Source organism: Trachypithecus francoisi, unplaced genomic scaffold (genome assembly GCF_009764315.1).
Source record: "Trachypithecus francoisi isolate TF-2019V2 unplaced genomic scaffold, Tfra_2.0 Lachesis_group6, whole genome shotgun sequence".
Taxonomy (NCBI): Eukaryota; Metazoa; Chordata; class Mammalia; order Primates; family Cercopithecidae; genus Trachypithecus; species Trachypithecus francoisi.
This window is the reverse complement of record NW_022681471.1, coordinates 85,502,269-85,519,045: the sequence shown is the minus strand read 5'-3', so window position 1 is coordinate 85,519,045 and position 16,777 is coordinate 85,502,269. Positions and strand designations below refer to the sequence as shown.

The 16,777-nt window shown below is 41.5% G+C and overlaps 1 pseudogene; it reads left to right on the top strand.

Annotated features, from left to right (window-relative positions):
• Positions 1 to 270: 270 nt before the first annotated feature.
• Positions 271 to 16,777, top strand: part of LOC117077768 — a 34,001-nt pseudogene continuing 17,494 nt past the window's right edge.

Below are 16,777 nucleotides of genomic sequence, written 5' to 3'. Positions count from 1 at the left end.
ATTTTTTTTTTTTTTAGTTAAACAATCATTTTATTGCTTGAGCACATAGACAATTTATGCGACCAGGGCAGAGGCTGTGGATGACTCATATTTCCTAATCAAGAGGGAGGACTCACTTGGTGTTATAATATCGGGCCAAATGATGAAGCCGGCTATCAGAATCAGATAGCATTTAGCATCCTTATCTGATTCGTGAGGGAGTCAGGCCCTTGGCCAGTTTGTCAATCTGCTCCTTCACGTCATCGGAAGTCAACGTCAGCCACCGGGAACATGCATGCGACCCATGATGGCAGCAATCAGGCAGCAAAAGGGTATTGGATTATTATAAGGAATATTACTTGGGATACAGATGAAAAGATGCATGGGGCAAGGCCTGTGGGAAGGGGCACAGTGCTTCACGCTTCTCTGAGTGTGCCACCCTCCAGGAGCCTCCACGTGTTTTGCTGTCTGGAATCCCCCAAGCTCTGGCTTTTGGGTTGTTATGGAGGCTTATTATGCAGGCCATTGATTAAATCATTGACATTGTGATCAGCTGAACCTTCTGGGCTCCTCCCCCCTCCCCTGAGGTGGGGAAATGGGGCAGAAAGTCCCAACTCTCTAATCCTGCCTTGGTCTTTTTGGGGACCAATCCCCAGTCCTGAAGCTACCTAGGGGCTGTTGGCCATCAGCCAACCCATTACATATAAAAAGCCATCACTTTGGAGATTTTAAGGATTTTAGGAGTTGTATATCAGGAAATGGGGAAGACCAAATATACATTTTTTTGTTTTGTTTTGTTTTGAGACGGAGTCTCCCTCTGTAGCCCAGGCTGGAGTGCAGTGGAGGGATCTCCGCTCACTACAAGCTCCGCCTCCCGGGTTCACGCCATTCTCCTGCCTCAGCCTCCCGAGTAGCTGGGACTACAGGCGCCCGCCACCGTGCCTGGCTAGTTTTTTGTACTTTTTTAGTAGATACGGGATTTCACCCTGGTCTTGATCTCCTGACTTCCTGACTCGCCCGCCTCGGCCTCCCAAAGTGCTGGGATTACAAGCGTGAGCCACCGCGCCCGGTCCAAATATACATTTATAATAATCACTGCGGTGTTAAAGAAAGATGCACACAGAGATCAATAGAACAGAGTGGAATATATTTTGAGGTAAAGCCAACAGAACTTGTTGTTGTAAATATGAATTGAGAAAAAGAAGGAACGAGGACTATCTGTAAGAGATGGGGGAAAGATCAGGTTAGAGAATGTAAAATGTCTTCCCAACTTTAAGTTTTAATCAAGGATTTTCGGGTCTATGATTCTTTGAGCTGCCCCCATATTCCTCCTAACAGTACAGCTATTCTTGGGGCTGAGGTCTCCCTAATTACTGGCCCCATACCTCCAAGCTCAGCCCCCCTCCCACTTCCCTTTCCTCTTCTATGGAGGGTGTTTGAGGCTCTGCCAGTGGGAGCCAATGAGCAGGGTAAATGCTGCCTCTAGTCTGGGTTGAAGAGGCTTCAAGCTACGTGTGTCAAAGATCCCAGTGCCCTACAATCAGTGTGTTACTGAAGCAAGAGACAAGCTGGGGAAGGGAAAGAGAATGAGTGAACGAGAAAAGAAGATGAAGAAAGAGATAGGGGAGGGGGGAAAGGAAAAAAGAGTAAGTGATCTGTGGGCATGTGGGAGGGAGCAGGCCACATTGGCACACCTGGGGCCCAGAGCATCCAGCCCTGCTGGCCTCTGTCCATGGCCACAGCAAGATCCCCTCATTGCAGCTGTAAGAGAGCAAGAGGCTGTTATTGGGAGACACAGTCCTCTGTAGTGACTACATCTGGTCAGGGTGGGAGGATGGATGACAAGGAATGGATGCATTTAGAGAAGTGGTTCTAAACCTTTTGTTCAGTCACAGACCTGTCTGAGAATGTGATGAAAGTGATGGCCTGCACACTCTCCCCAGAAAAATGCCACTAGACATCATCATACCAAATTTTGTCTACAATTCAGCACGTTCATGGATGCTCTGGAATCTTCCAGGATCCATGAGCCTATGTGTCAAATCTCTGACTTATAGAATATTAGGAGATAAAAATCAACATGATTAGTGATGGATTGTATGTGATGGTTGACAGAGTGGGTCGGAAAGGAAGCCTGGATTTAATGGCTGAGGTAGCTGAGTGGATGATGGAACCATTCACTGAGACAGAGAACACCCAAAGGGGAACAGGTTTCTGGGGAAAATACTGAATTCAGTTTTGGACCTGCCAAATTTTAAGTGTCTGGAATGTCCAAGGGGAGATTTCCAGGAGAAGGTTGTAAGGGAGGAGACCACCCCTCATATTGCCTTATGCCCAATTTCTGCCTCCAAAGAAAGAATAAGTAAAAACTAAAAGCCAGAAATGAAATCCACAGTCAGACAGCCCAGCGCCGGCCCTGCGCCGTGCCGTGGGCCTGGTTAAAGATTGACCCTTGACCTAACCCGTTATGTTATCTATAGATTACAGACATTGTATGGAAAAGCACTGTGAAAATCCCTGTCCTGTTCTGTTCCATTCTAATTACTGGTGCATGCAGCCCCCATTCACGTACCCCCTGCTTGCTCAATCAATCACGACCCTCTCATGCAGACTCCCTTAGAGTTGTAAGCCCTTAAGAGGGACAGGAATTGCTCACTCGGGGAGCTCGGTTTTTGAGACGTGAGTCTTGCCGATGCTCCCAGCCAAATAAAGCCCTTCCTTCTTTAACTCAGTGCCTGAGGGGTTTTGTCTGCCGCTCGTCCTGCTACAGTTGGACATATGGATATGAAGTGCAGGAAAGAAATGCAGGCTGGAGTGATAGAGTTGGGAACCATCAACATGCAGATGATTATTAAAGCTATAGGAATGTGTGAGGTCGTCTACCAAGACCATGCAGAATGAGAAGAGAAAGAAAGGGCTGGACATAACCTTATCAAACAAAAACATTTACCAAAAGGCCGAGAAAGAGGGGCCCACAAAAGGAACTGAGAAGTAGTGGCCAAAGAGTAAAGAGTAAAGCCAGGAGAGTGCGGTGTCACAGAAACCAAGGGCTAAATCTCCTTCCAAATGGAGGGGAGAGCTCAACAGTGCCAAATGTTACTCAGATAGGTCTGATTTAAATCCATCAGATTTAGCAACAAGAACACTGGTGATGAGCACTTTCCATGGAGTAGTGGGAGTGGATGGCAAATGACAGTGGCTTAAGAAGGAAAAAGTAGGCCGGGCGCGGTGGCTCAAGCCTGTAATCCCAGCACTTTGGGAGGCCGAGACGGGTGGATCATGAGGTCAGGAGATCGAGACCATCCTGGCTAACAAGGTGAAACCCCGTCTGCACTAAAAAAAAAAAATACAAAAACTAGCCGGGCGAGGTGGCGGGCGCCTGTAGTCCCAGCTCCTCGGGAGGCTGAGGCAGGAGAATGGCGTAAACTCGGGAGGCGGAGCTTGCAGTGAGCTGAGATCCGGCCACTGCACTCCAGTTGGGGCGACAGAGCGAGACTCCCCCTCAAAAAAAAAAAAAAAGAAGGAAAAAGTGGAAGGCAAAATACAATGGGTTAAGAGGTGACAGACGAAAAAAGGATTGACGTGAGGAATTATGGATAATAGTGCAAACAACATTTTTTTTTAAATTATTATTTTTGATACGGAGTTTCGCTTTTGTTGCCCAAGCTGGAGTGCAATGGTGCAATCTTGGCTCACAGCAACCTCTGCCTCCGGGTTCAAGTGATTCTCCTGCCTCAGCCTCCCAAGTTGGTGGGATTACAAGCATGCACCACCATGCCTGGCTAATTTTTTGCATTTAGTAGAGACAGGGTTTCACCATGTTGGTCAGGCTGGTCTTGAACTCCTTACCTCAGGTGATCCACCTGCCTTGGCCTCCCAAAGTGCTGGGATTACAGGCATGAGCCACCACACCCGGCTGCAAACAATATTCTTAAGCTACAGACAGTTCCTGGCTTACCATGGTTTGACTTATGATTTTTTGACTAAGATGTGCAAAAATGATATGCATTCAATAGAAACTATATTTTGAATTTTATTTTTTCCTGGGCTAGTGATAGGAGGTACAATACTCCTATGTGAGATGTTCAACACTTTACTATAAAATAAGCTTTGTGTTGGATGATTTTGCCTGACTGTATGCTAATATAAGTGTTCTGAACACATTTAAGGTATGCTAAGCTAAACTATGATGTTTGGTAGGTTTAATGCATTAAATGCATTTTGACTTATGATATTTTCAACTTACAAATGGGTTTATTAGGACGTGACTCCATCAAAGTCAAGGAACATCCGTATTTGCCCTTGACAGGGAGGAGATAAATAGGGCGGAAGCTAAAGAATGATGAGGAATTGAGTCCGTGCTTTTATTTTTAAATATCTTTATTGAGGTATAATTGCAATGCATAAAATTCACCTACTTTAAGTATACAATTAAATTAATTTTAGCAGGCTTACAGAGTCATATGATCATCACTACAATCCTCTTTTGGAACATCTCTACCACCCCCAAAACATCCCTTGTAGTCCCTCTCTATCACACCAGACAGCCATTAAATTACTTTCTGTCTGTGGATTTGCCTTTTAGATAGGAGAATTTCATATAAATGACATCATACAATATGTGTTCTTTTATGCTTTGTTTCTTTCACCAAGCATAATGTTTTTGAGGTTGAGGTTTAGTCATGGTGTATCATATATCAGTACTTTATTGTTTTTAATTGCTGAATAGTATTTTATTTAATAAATATACCATATTTTTCTTAACTGCACTCACTGGTTGAATGACATTTGGGTTGTTTCCACCTTTTGGATATCACAAATAATGTTGTTATAACCACCCAAGTACAAGTCTTTGTGTGGACATATATTTCCATTTCTCTTGCTGGGTCACATGGTAAATTTAATTTTGACTTTTTAAGAAACAATGGCAAAGGATTTTTTTTTTTTTTTTAAAGTTTCAAGAGACTTAGGCTGGGTGCGGTGGCTCAATCCTGTAATCCCAACACTTTGGGGGGCCGAGGAGGGTGGATCACGTGCAGTGGCTCAATCTTGTAATCCCAGCACTTTGCCGAGGAGGGTGGATCACGAGGTCAGGAGTTCAAGACCAACCTGGCCAAGATGGTGAAACCCCATCTCTACTAAAAATACAAAAAAAAATTAGCCAGGCACGGTGGCGGGCGCCTGTAATCTCAGCTGCTAGGGAGGCTGAGGGAGAGAATTGCTTGAACCCAGGAGGTGGAGGTTGCAGTGAGCTGAGATCCCACCACTGCACTCCAGCTTGGGCAACAGAGCGAGACTTCGTCTAAAAAAAAAAAATAAAAGATTCAAGAGACTTGAACATGTTTGAAGGCCACGTCAGAGAAAGGAAAAGGCTGAAGATACAGAAGGGAGGGAGAGAGGGAACTCAGAGATCAAGTTTCCTGAGAAAGTAGAAGGGAATGGGGCACAGAATTCAGGTGGAAGGATTAGTCAACAAGAAAAGGAGCACCTCTTCCCTTGGGATAGGAGGGAAAGAGCAAAGAGTAGTCAAGTAGAGATGCTCAGGAGTTTGTATGTACTCCATGTCAAGGAGTAGAAGGCATTGTTGTCTGAAGTCTTCTCTTTTCAATTCGGTAGGAGATGAGGTCATCTGCTCAGAGTGAAGGTAAAGTAGAATTGTGGGAACGCTGAGGAGAATGGGAGTTTGGCAGAGCAACCATGAAGATTTGGAGAACTGACTGGGAAACAAGATTGCCAGAGAGCATAGAGGGCCCGGTAGAAGTTGGGGAATGTGAGTTTTTAGTGGCTCCCGACAGAGCAATATATGGGCCCAGGATTGACATAGAGAAGATGGAAGGTATTTTCATCTGCTGTTGGGGCTATGATGGAAATCTGAGCTGTGTTATGTCATGTCATCCTTGGTTCCTGACCCTGCCTGGTTCTCCAGGCCTCTCACGGATCCCCTGGATTACCTGACACCCCTTTCTCTTAGTCAGGATAGGCTGGCTTATGCTTTGAATAATAATATTTTATCTTATTTTACTTTTTTGAGACAGGGTGTCATGCTGTCTCCCAGGCTGGAGTGCAGTGGTGTGATGATGACTCAGAGCAGCCTTGACCTCCCCAGGTTCAGGTGATCCTTCCACCTCAGCCTCCCAAGTAAGTAGCTGGGACTGCAGGTGCACACCAACACACCCAGCTAATTTTTGTATTTTTTGTAGAGACAGGGTTTTGCCATGTTGCCCAGGCTGGTCTTGAACTTCTGGGCCATCTGCCCATCTTGGCCTCCCAAAGTGCTGGGATTACAAACATAAGCTGCTGTGCCTGGTCAATAAGTTTAAAAGCCCAAATCTCAATGACTTGACACACACAAGTTTATTTCTTGCTTACTCAAAATGTACTGCAGGTCTGAACAGCTCGCTTCCAAGATGTAACTAAGGTATTCAGGCTGATGGAAGCTCCATCATCTTGTGGCTATCTCATCTAGTACCCGAGGCCTTTATGAATGTCATAGCAGAGGAAGAGAGTGCAGGAGGGTTGAGCACCAGTTCTCTGGCTCATTGGCCAAAGCTAGTGACATGGCCTCATCTTCCTCTAAGAGGACTGGGAAATTCAGCAAACAGTAATTGACTCTACCACATCTTTTAAGAATTGTATTTTCTGCTACAGTTAGCCAGAGTCACTGCTGTTGCTTTCATTCAAGAACTCTGACTAGCAAAGGATATGGGGGTGAGAATATTTAAAGATATATATCTTCAATTTTTTTCTGCTTACAAAAGTAATACATACATGTTATAAAAATTTGAACATGGCCGGGCGCAGTGGCTCACGCCTATAATCCCAGCACTTTGGGAGGCCAGGGCGGGCAGATCATGAGGTCAGGAGTTCGAGACCAGCCTGGCCAACATGGCGAAACCCCATGTCTACTAAAAATACAAAAATTAGCCAGGCGTGGTGGTGAGCACCTGTAATGCCAGCTACTCAGGAGGCTGAGGCAGGAAAATCGCTTGAACTCATAAGGCAAAATTTGCAGTGAGCCAAGATCACACCACTGCATTCCAGCCTGGGCGACAGAGTGAGACTCTGTCTCAAAAAAAAAAAAAAAAAAGAGAGAGAGAATGTTACATAATATTCAATGTAGAAAGTGAAAAATCCCTCATAATCGCACACTTCCAAGATAAATATATATTTGATATACATCTGGTATATATTTATATATGTAACTATATACTTACATAGTTATATGTATTACATATATTATATATACTATATATATAACTATATATTTGTATATATTTTTCTTTATATCCCACTAATAGGAAATACATTTTTATCAAAAATAGGATCACACGATAGCTATTGTTTTGCAGTTTCCTTTTGCACTTAATACTATAGTTTGATATCTTTCAAAGATATGTAGATGTGTAATTTTCTTTTCTTGCTTTTTTTTTTTTTTTTTTGAGATGGAGTCTTGCCTTGTTGCCCAGGCTGGAGTGCAATGGCACGATCTTGGTTCACTGCAACCTCTGCCTCCCGGGTTCAAATGATTCTCCTGCCTCAGCCTCCCGTGTAGCTGGGATTACAGTTTCCTGCCACCACGCCCAGCTAATTTTTGCATTTTTAGTAGAGACAGGGTTTCACTATGTTGGCCAGTCTGGCCTCGAACTCCTGATCTTATGATCCGCCCACCTCGGCCTCCCAAAGTGCTGGGATTACAAGTGTGAGCCACCGTGCTCGGCCTGTAGATGCGTAATTTTCTTATTCCTTTATCCTTATTTTTAAATAATTTTTAATTATGCAAGTAATATAGAACTAGCCTCTCCTTAATTTTTTTTTTTTTTTTTTTTTGAGACGGAGTCTCGCTCTGTCACCCAGGCTGGAGTGCAGTGGCGCGATCTTGGCTAACTGCAGCCTCTGCCTCCCAGGTTCAAGCTATTCTCCTGCCTCAGCCTCCGGAGTAGCTGGGACTACAGGCGCATGCCACGCCCAGATAATTTTTTGTATTTTTAGTAGAGATGGAATTTTGCCATATTGGCCAGGATGGTCTCGTTCTCTTGACCTCGTGATCCTCCTGCCTTGGCCTCCCAAAGTGCTGGGATTACAGGCATGAGTCACCACGCCTGGCCTCTCCTTAAAATTTTTTAAAGTTTTAAGGTTAGGCTAAGGTTCTTTTTGACCATAACCCAATTCAAATGTATTTGTCTGCCTTTAGCATGCATTTGAATGACTGCATAGTATTCCTCCATTATATGGATACAATCTAATTTATTTGCAGAATTCCCTATTTTTTAACATTTGTGAAAGTTTTAATAGTGACAACACAGGTTACAAAAATCATAATTTATATTTGTAAATATATCTATAACTATATACAAAGATGATGTAATCATACAAAGATGCATATGGTTATTTCTTCTGGTGATATTTTTGGTACTTTATCTTCATTTTCTTCTATGTGCTTTTCTTTTTCTTTCCTCTTTTTATTTTCAATTTTTGTATACGGTGTTTTGTTACAGGTATGCAATGAGAAATTAGCACATTATGGAGAATGGGATATCCATCCCCTCAGGCATTCATCCTTTGAGCCACAAACAATCCAATTACACTGTTTTAGTTATTTTAAAATGTACAATTATTGACTATAGTCACCTGTTGTGCTATCAAATAAGTGGGTCTTATTCACTCTTTCTAACTATTGTTTTTGTACCTATTAACCTTCCCTGCATTTCCTCCCTCGTCACTACCCTTCCCAGCCTCTGGTAACCATCCTACTCTCTATGTCCATGAGTTCAATTGTTTTGATTTTTAGATCCCACAAATAAGTGAGAATGTGCAATGTTTGTTTGTCTTTCTGTGTCTGGCTTATTTCACTTAACAATGATCTCTAGTTCCATCTATGTTGTTGCAAATGATAGGATCTCTTTTTTTTTTTTTTTTAAGACTTTTTCTAAGACGGGGTCTTGTTCTGTCGCCAGGCTGGTGTGCAGTGGTGCCATCTTGGCTCACTGCAACCTCTGCCACCCATGTTCAAGTGATTCTCCTGCCTCAGCCTCCCAAGTTGCTGGAACTACAGGCGCATGCCACTACACCTGTCTAATTTTTGTATGTTTAGTAGAGACGGAGTTTCACCATATTGGCCACGATGGTCTCGAACTCCTGACCTTGCGATCCACCTGCCTCGGCCTCCCAAAGTGCTGGGATTACAGGTGTGAGCCACCACGCCCAGTCAATCTCATTCTGTTTTATGGCTGAATAGTATCCCATTGTGTACATGTACCACATTGTCTTTATCCCCTCATCTGTTGATGGACATTTAGGTCACTTCCAAATCTTAGCTATTTTAAACAGTACTGCAACAAACACAGGAGTGCAGATATCTCTCTGATATGATGATTTCTTTTCTTTTGGATATATACCCAGAGTAGGATTGCTGGGTCATATGATAGCTCAATTTTTAGTTTTTTAAGGAAACTCTAAACTGTTCTTCATAGTGGTTGTACTAATTTACATTCCTAATAACTGTGTATGAGGGTTCCCTTTTCTCCACATCCTCGCTAGCATTTGTTACTGCCTGTTTTTCGCCTGCCTTTTTAACTGGGGTGAAATGATACCTCATTATAGTTCTGATTTGCATTTCTCTGATGATCACCTTTTCATATACCTGTTTGCCATTGGTATATCTTCTTTTAAGAAATGTCTATGCAAATCTTTTGCCCATTTTTTGAGCTCCTTATATATTCTGGTTTTTATTTTTTGGGACAGAGTTTCGCTCTTGTCACCTAGGCTGGAGTACAATGGCGCAATCTCAGCTCACCGCAACCTCCACCTCCCAGGTTCGAGCGATTCTTCTGAGTAGCTGGGATTACAAGCATGCACCACAACGCCCGGCTAATTTTGTATTTTTAGTAGAGACGGGGGGTCTCACCATGTTGGCCAGGCTGGTCTCGCACTCCTGACCTCATGTGATCCACCTGCCTCAGCCTCCCAGAGTGCTGGGATTACAGGTGTGAACCATTGTGCCCGGCTATATTCTGGTTACTATTCCCTTGTCAGATGGGTAGTTTGCAAATATTTTCTCTCATTCTGTGACTTGCCTTTTCAACTTTGCTAATTGTATCCTTTGCTGTGCAGAAGCCTTTTAACTTGATGTGATCCCATTTGCCCATTTTTGCTTTGGTTGCTTGTGCTTGTGAGTTGTTGTGTTCAAGAATTTTTTGCCCAGCTCAATGTCCTGGAGATCTTCCCCTAATGTTTTCTTGTAGTAGTTTCACAGTTTGAGGTCTTAGTTTTAAGTCTTTAATCCATTTTGATTTGATTTTTTTATATGTCAAGAGATAGGGGTCTACTTTCATTGTTCTGCATATGGCTATCCAGTTTTCCCAGAACCATTTATTTAAGAGACTGTCTTTTCCCCAGTGTATGTTCTTAGCACCTTTGTCGAAAGTGAGTTCACTGTAGATGTGAGGATTTGTTTCTGGGCTCTCTATTCTGTTCCACTGGTTTATGTGTCTGTTGCTATGCCAGTGTCATGCTGTTTTGGTTACTATAGCTCCGTAGTATAAATTGAAGTCAGGTACTGTGATTCCTCCAGCTTTGTTATTTTTGCCTAGGATAGCTTTGGCTGTTCTGGGTCTTTTGTGGTCTGGGTCTTTTTTCTTTATATCTTTCTTTTATCTGATGCCTCTAGCTAGGACTTCCAGTACTATTAAATAACACTGGTGAAAGTGGGCATCTTTTTCATGTTCCAGATCTTGGAGGAAGAGCTTTCAGTTTTTCCCCATTCAGTATGATACTAGCTGTGGATCTGTCATATATGGCTTTTATTATGTTGAGTTATATTCCTTCTATACCAAGTCTTTGAGGGTTTTTAAAATCATGAACAGATGTTGAATTTTATCAAATACTTTGTCAGCATCAATTTAAATGATCATATGGTTTTTATCCTTCATTCTGTTGACATTATGTATCACATTAATTGATTTGCGTATGTTGAACCATCCTTGCATCCCAGGGATAAATCCCACTTGGTCATGATGAATGATCTTTCTAATGTATTGTCGAATTCAGTCTGCTAGTATTTTGTTGAGGATTTTTGCATCAATATTCATCAGAGATATTGGCCTGTAGTTTTCTTTTTTTGATGTGTCTTTGTCTGGTTTTGGTATCTGGGTAATACTGACTTGTAGAATGAATTTGGAAAGTATTCTTTCCTGTTTTTTTTTTTTTTAGACGGAGTTTCACTCTTGTTGCGCAGGTTGGAGTGCAATGGTGTGCTCTCAGCTCACCGCAACCTCTGCCTCCCAGGTTCAAGAGATTCTCCTGCCTCATCCTCCTGAGTAGCTGGGATTATAGGCATGCACCACCACGTCTGGCTAATTTTTGTATTTTTAGTAGAGATGGGGTTTCTTCATGTTGGTCAGGCTGGTCTCGAACTCCCGACCTCAGGTGATCCACCCACCTCGGCCTCCCAAAGTGGTGGGATTACAGGTGTGAGCCACTGCACCCAGCCTTTCCTCTTCTAATTTTTGGAATAGTTTGAGTAGGACTGGTATTACTTCTTCCTTAAATGTTTGGTAGAGCTCAGTAGGAAAGCCATCAGGTCCTGAGCTTGTCTTTACTGGGAGACTTTTTGTTATGGTTTCAATCTTGTTATTTGTTTTTGGTCTGTTCAGATTTTGGATTTTTTCCTGGTTCAATCTTGACAGGTTATGTGTATCTAGGAATTTGCCCATTTCTTCTAGATTTTCCAATTTATTGGCATAGAGTTGCTCGTAGTAATCACGGATGATCCTTTGAATTGCAGCAGTATCAGTTGAAATGTCTCCTTTTTCATTTCTGATTTTATTAATTTGTATCTTCTCCCTTTTTTCTTAGTCTGGCTAAAGGTTTGTCAATTATGTTTAACTTTTCAAGAAATCAACATTGTTTCATTGATCTTTTGCATTTTTTTTTCATTTCAATTTCATTTATTTCTCCTCTGATCTTTATTGTTTATTTTCTTCTACTAATTTGGGGTTTGATTTACTCTTGTTTTTCTAGTTCTTTAAGATGCATCATCAGATTATTTGAAGTTTTTCCTCTTTTTTTGATGTAGGCATTTATAGCTATAAACTTTCTTCTTAGTACTACTTTTGCTGTATCCCATAGGCTTTGGTGGTTTTTTGTGTTTCCATTATCATTTGTTTCAAGAATTTTTTTTCATTTCCTTCTTAATTTCTTCATTGACCCACTGGTCATTCTGGAGCATATTGTTTAATTTCCATGTATTCTTATAGTTCCAAAAATTCTCTTGTTATTAATTTCTAGTTTTATTCCATTGTGGTCAGAGAAGGTACTTGATATTATTTCAATTTTTTTCAACATTTTAAGATTTGTTTTGTGACCTAACATATGATCTATCTTTCAGAATGATGCATGTGCTGAGGAAAAGAATATGTGTTCTGGAGCCATTGGATGAAATGTTCTGTAAATATCTATTAGATTCATTTAGCCTATAGTACAGATTAAGTGTGATGTTTCTTTGTTGATTTTCTGTTTGGAAGATCTGTTCAATGCTGAAAATGGGGTGCTGAAGTCTCCAGCTGTTATATCAGGGCCTATCTCTCTCTTAGGTCTAATAATATTTGTTTTATATATCTGGGTGCTCCAGTTCTGGGTGCATATATACTTAAAATTGTCATATTCTCCTGCTGAATTGACCCCTTTATCATTATATAGTGACTTTTTTTTGTCTCTTCTTACAGTTTTTGTCTTGAAATCTATTTTGTCTAAAATAAGTATAGCTACTCCTGCTCTTTTTTAAAAATTCTATTCTTTACCGAAAAGAATCAGGACTCTTTGAAAAAATGGCTGATTCCAGGACTGTGGTAGTTAAAATACAAGATCAACCTAGAGCATCTTGTGGTACCAGAAATCAAGGAGGTGCTCAAAGTAAGATGGAGACATGCCAAAGGACACAGGAGTTTGGAGGGCTTCCTACTGGTCAAATATAGGGTATTTGAACATCAGAATAAAGAACAATATTTATTAATGTGTTATAACCCATTGAGTAAAATAGACAACTGCTGCGGTTTGGATATGGTTTGTTTGTTCCTACCACAACTCATGTTGAATTTTGATCCCCAGTGCGGCAATGTTGGGAGGTGAGGCCTAGTGGGAGGTGTTTGTGCAATGGGGGCAGATTCCTCATGAATCGCTTGGTGCTGTTTTGGAGGTAGTGAGTGAGTTCTCACTCTGGCAAGACTGGGTGAGTTCTCACCGGAATGGATTAATTATCCCAAGAAAGGGTTGTTATAAAGCCAGGACACCCCTTCATATTTTGTCTCTTTGCATATGTCCACCTCTTCTTCGACCTTCTCTGCCACATTATGACACAGCACAAAAGCCCTCATCAGAAGCCAGGGCTACGCCATGGAACTTCCAGCCTGCAGATTCAGGAGCTAAGTAAGCCTCTTTTCTTTATAAATTACCCAGCCTTGGGGATTCTGTTATAGCAACACAAAATGAACTAAGTCAACAACCATGAGCTCATGAGGATATAAATAAATAAATGTAGAAGGGAAAGTGCTCCCTTACACTGGAAAGTTAACTAATACATGTCAAAAGAATACATTTGAAAATCTCTGGCTGGGCGCGGTGGCTCATTCCTGTAATCCCAGCACTTTGGGAGGCTGAGGCGGGCATATCACAGGGTCAGGCATTCAAGATCAGCCTGACAAACATGGTGACTTCATGGTGAAGTTGTAAAATAGACAACCCCGCCTCTACTAAAAATACAAAAATTAGCCAGGCGTGGTAGGTGCATCTGTAATCCCAGCTACTCAGGAGGCTGAGGCAGGAGAATTGCTTGAACATGGAAGGCAGAGGTTGCAGTGAGCCGAGATCACACCACTGCACTCCAGCCTGGGAGAAAGAGCAAGACTTTGTCTTGGAAAAAAAAAAAAATTAAAACAAAAATTAAAAAAAAATTTTTTTTAAAGAAAATCTCCATTTGGCAACCATGACTATAATAATTGTTTCCAGAGAGAATCATCAGTGAATGTTAAAACCGGTGGGTAGATGTTTGAGTAACAGTATATTTACATAAGCACAATGCATCTATCCACAAGATACTTATTAATTAACTTGACAGTGGAGAAACATGGTGGACACTATATTACCCAAGTGATCAAAGTTAGGATCAAAATTAATAGGACTATTAGACATCATGTGTCTCCTGACACAATGCACTGAAAAGGACACAGCATCACTTCTGTTATAGTCCCATTAAACTGCATAACCTGGGCAGGTGCGGTGGCTCACGCCTGTAATCCCAGCACTTTGGGAGCCCAAGGCTGGCAGATCACCTGAGGTCAGGAGTTCGAGACCAGCCTGGCCAACATGGTGAAACCCTGTCTCCACTAAAAATACAAAAATTAGCCTGGCGTGGTCATGGGTGCCTGTAATCCCAGCTACTGAGGAGGGTGAGGCAGGACAATCACTTGAACCTGGGAGGCAGAGGTTGCAGTGAGCCAAGATCATGCCACTGTATTCCAGCCTGGGCAACAGAGCGAGACTCCGTCTCAAAAAAAAAAAAAAAAAAAAACAATTCATCACCTGAGTGTAATCATGAGGAAACATCAGACAAGCTTATATTAAGGGACAGCCTACAAATAACTAGCCTGAACTCCAAAAATGACAATGTTATGAATCATAAAGAAAGACCGAGGCCGGGTGCAGTGGCTCACACCTGTAATCCCAGTGCTTTGGGAGGCCAAAGTGAATGGATTACGTGAGGTCAGGAGTTCAAGACCAGCCTGACCAACATGGTGAAACCCTGTCTTTACTAAAAATACAAAATTAGCCGGGCATGGTGGCACATGCCTGTAATCCCAGCTACTTGGGAGGCTGAAGCAGGAGAATAGCTTGAACCAGGGAGGCGGAGGTTGCAGTGAGCCAAGATCGCGCCATTACACTCCAGACTGGGCAACAAGAGCAAAACTCCATCTGAAAAAAAAAAAAAGAAGACCCAAGGATCTTTTCCAGTTTGTAGGAGACTAAAGAGATATGACAACTAAATGCACATGATTTGTTTTTTTCTTTTGCTATAAAGAATGTTGCTGAGGAAATTGGCTAGTTCTGATAAGGTCTGTAGATTATATATTTAATAGTATTACATATTTTTTAGTTTTCTGATTTTGATAATTACTCTGTTTACATAAGATAATCCCTTGATTTAGAAAATATACCCAGAAGTATTTAAGGGTAATGGAGTACTAATGTCTGCAACTGATTTTCAGCTTGTTGAGGGGAAAAAAAGAAGTAAACATACAAACACAGACACATATATGAGAGAGAGGGATAAATGGAGTAGGATAAAGCAAATGTGAGAAAATGTTAAAATTTAGGGAATCTGAGTGAAGTGTACACAGGAGTTCCTTGTGCTTTTCTTAGAAATTTTGAGTAAGCCTGAAATTTTCAAAATACGTATATAAAAGAAAACACACACACATACTTGTATGGGCTTAGAGTAGCCACACAAAGGCCATACGAAGTGGTAACAGTGGTGATCCCCAGTGGAGAACTGGGGACCTGAGGGTGAGCAGTGAAAAAGGAACTTAATTTTCACTGTATACTTTCCTATGTTGTCTGAAAGGTTATCCTGTGCGTGTATTACACACTCCAAAGTTCCCCTCAAATACTACTGTTTCCAAAAAGCCTACGTAGTGTTCCTAACCTCTTTCAAACAACAATCCTTCTTTACATTACCTCCAATATAAGACACAGAAAATCAAACCTAAAACATGGTCAAACAAATTAAAAAAAAAGAAAGAAAGAAAGAAATGCCGAAACCCACACAGGAAGGAATTCCATAAGTATATCTATTCAGTGATGTATTTTTGAAGTCATTTAAATAATGTTTATAAAGAATTCTAATGGAAAAATGTTTACATGCAAATTGCAGCATAAAATTGACTGTACAGACCGATCCCAACTATGTTCTGTTTATTTGTTAAGGTCTAGAATACAGACTAAATACACCAAGGTGCTAACACTGGTCATGTTTGGGTGGTAGATAGGATGTGGTTTTCCCCAAATTTTCTTTTTCTTTTTCTTTCTTTCTTTTTCGAGACAGAGTCTCATTCTATCACCCAGGCTGGAGTGTAGTAGCACAATCGCAGCTCACTGCATCCTCCACCTCCTGGGTTCAAGCAATTTTCCTGCCTTAGCCTCCCAAGTAACTGGGATTACAGGCATGCACCACCATGCCTGGCTAATTTTGTATTTTTGGTAGAGACGGGGTTTCTCCATGTTGGTCAGGCTGGTCTTCAACTCCTGACCTCAAGTGACCCGCCCGCCTTGGCCTCCCAAATTGCTGGGATTACAGGAGTGGGCCACTGCACCTGGCCCCAAATTTTCTTTTTCTTAAAATTTTAAGTCAATTCATTCACTCATCCATTTATTAATTTTTATATATATATAAAGATGCACAATGTGATGTTTTGATGAACATATACAAAGTGAAATGATTATCATGATCAAGCTAATAACATATCTATGACCTCACATAGTTATTTTTTGTGGTAAAAAATACTTAACATTTACTCTCCTAGAAAATTTCAAGTATATGATACATCATTATTGACTGTAGTCATCAGGTTGTGTGCATTAGGTCCCCAGAACTTATTCATCTTTAACTGAAAGTTTACATCCTTTCACCAATATCTCCCTGGTTCCCTCAGCTCCTGGTCCCTGGTCCCTGGTACTATACTTCTGCACTCTTTTTCTACAAGTTCATCTTTTTTAGATTACACATATAAATCAGACCATGCAGTATTTG